This window comes from Protobothrops mucrosquamatus, unplaced genomic scaffold (assembly GCF_001527695.2).
Source record: "Protobothrops mucrosquamatus isolate PMUCROS unplaced genomic scaffold, P.Mucros_1.0 scaffold2651, whole genome shotgun sequence".
Classification (NCBI taxonomy): domain Eukaryota; kingdom Metazoa; phylum Chordata; class Lepidosauria; order Squamata; family Viperidae; genus Protobothrops; species Protobothrops mucrosquamatus.
Window position 1 is genome coordinate 140,418 of NW_015388702.1, and position 2,854 is coordinate 143,271.

The window sequence follows — 2,854 nt, forward strand, 5'->3', positions numbered from 1 at the left end:
CTTCAGGCTGGTGTCTTCAGCGTTGTGCTTCTAAGAGTGGTGTGTGATCGCAGCTGTTTCTTCCTTTTAACTGCCAGTGGGGTTGGAGCTGATTGGGCGGGAGCTTGGCTGTGTTCTGATTGGGTGGAGGTGTGTTCTGATTGGTTAAGGAGCCTGGCTGTGCTCTGATTGGATGGGGGGTTCGCTGTGCTCTGATTGGCTGGGGGAGTGTTCTGTTTGGGTGGGGGCTTTGTTGTGCTCAGGTTAGTTTGAGTAGCAGGGGGATTTGAGATGGTGAGCTTCATTGCTGTTGTTTCGCTTCGTGTTCGTGGTCGTGCCACATCTTTATGGTGGGTGTCAGTTTGCTTCATGTATGGATTGGAGGGGTTTAAAGTGGCTGATGATGCAGCTGTGGACTGGCTTCTAGTTTGTGGTCGTGCCTCATCATCTATGTGGGTTTGGGTTTGCTTTTTGCGTGGATATATGGTGGTGACATCCTGTGTGGTTTTCGTGAGTGTGGGTCTGGTGTCATTCTTTGTGTTAGGGACTCGTTTGCCAATGAGGAAACGAAACCCGCCCTCATTGGCAAACGAGTCCCTAACACAAAGAATGACACCAGACCCACACTCACGAAAACCACACAGGATGTCACCACCACATATCCACGCTGGAGATGTTAGTGCATAAATCTGACTACCAGCAATTGTGTGGAATATGAGCTCTCAGCATATATATATCTACTAGATATGATCTTCAAAACTGTTTTAGAATTGGAGGTTATTCGAACCCATTCCTTTTGCAACATTTCCAGTAAAGCTGTCAAGAATAATCTACATCTATCTTGATTTCCTCTATGCCATGAAATTTATAAAAAGTCCCTTCAGGGATCTTCAGTGTTGTAACTGCATATCAAGTTCTGTAATTACCTATAATAATATAGTGTCAAGTTTTAATTCAGCTTCAGTTAATGTTACTTCTGGTCGGATTTAGATCAACTCACTGAAAATTACTGATCAGGTCAGTAGCAAAAAAGGCTGAAAACTACGAGGTTTATTTTTCTCATTTTGTGTATCATGTTGTTTTTATGTACACAGCACAAGTATCCATTCAACATTAAAAAAAACAAATGTTAAATGTTGATCCTCCATAAATGATCAAACACACAGAAAAAACATCTACAAAAATGTATTAAATCATATTTAATAGGAGAAAAGCAATGGCAAATCAAGTTCATACATTCTGCCTACTGTTCAAATCAGCACTGTCAAAACTGATGCATTTTTCAAATCTTAATTTGGAGACACATCAAAAATTGAGTTTGTGCAACCATTTTGGGAGCACTTTTCATGACGGCCATCTTGAATTTGCTGCTCTAAAAACATCAGCATTTTATAATATCCCTTTCAGATGAAACTTTCTTTTCTAGAATTAGTATGCAAATCTAGGTTCTCTCCTACATTCAACATGTCTTCCAGTTGGGTTGTATTTATAAATGCTCATCATCAAACCAGTTCAGAAATGTAAATAGGTGCATATGGTAGCAGAAATTTTAATCATATTTCTCTTGGTTGCTTTTTTTAAAAAATTGGCTCACTTTTTTCCCTGTGAAAAGGAAGACAAGGCAACTAATCTATCCATTCAAGGACATCAACTAAGAAAATGTTCTCTGCATTTTTATCATCTTACCCAACAAGGACTTCAGGAAGATTTTGCACAGCATGTATAATCTATTTCTTTCAGCCCCTTCTGGTAATAACCATACTGTATTCATTTTTGCTGGAAGTGGTCTTGTGAATTAAATAGCAGAATCATTGCAAATATACTCAAGGAATGAAGTATCCACAATTCTCCAAATCTTTTTGTTATTCCCAAGTGCTACAAAATTGTACTGCCAAAATTCAGTAAGCCACTGATTCTCAGTAGGGAATCAAATTATTTGCAGACATAATATGTCTATCACCCTCCATGACCCTCCTTTTCTTCAGTAACTTCACTATCAGGTCTGTTGCTGAAAATTTTTAGAAATATCAATAAAAAGGAGTCTGGCTTTACACTTCACTCAAATATGATAGTAACTTGTTTAGAAGACTGCAACATACCTTGAAGATTTATAAAACTGCCATATATGCTTGCCATAGATTTCAAACAAAACCACGTTCTCTCTATTGGTTACTATTATTCAGTGCTTAGAGAACCAAGTATATACTGATAACTTTGGGAATATACTGAATTGTATTTTAAAACATTATTTTACTGAGAATTAAAATAATTCATTGAAACAGCATCTGGGTTTGCATAACTGAATAATCCTCTTGATTAATTCCTTGTATTAAGTGTATTCTATTAGGTAGCAAAAGATTCAACACTGTGATGAATAATAAAGTAGTAGTATATTTGCTAGGCAAGTACAGGCATATGAATTATAGCCCTTATAATAAAGAACATCTACTATTGCACCTTTGAAAATGCACTGTTCCTTGAAAATCTTTACTGATGCTTCCATTTTAAAAAGATATATTTATGCTGTGCGTCCAATACAATCTGGATAACTTGCATTTTAGTTTTACTCTCATGGTGGCAGCAGCCTTCTTTTTTTACTGAAACTCAAACAGCATCTTCTCCACAGCAATCCAGAATGTTCTTGAAATTATTTTATAGTCTCTTAATTTAAAAAAAAAACCCACAAACTAAAAGTGTTTATTTGGATTTGGGATTTGCATTCTTCCAGAGTCTTGTGTGTGATAAAAATCAGGTCTCTATCTTGAGCCTTGATGCCGGAACAATTTTTATAGTCTTAGCACTGTGTTTTCCATCCACATTGTTGATAGATGTTTGTATTTTTTCTTCTAAAAGGCTGTCCTTAGATCCATTTCGC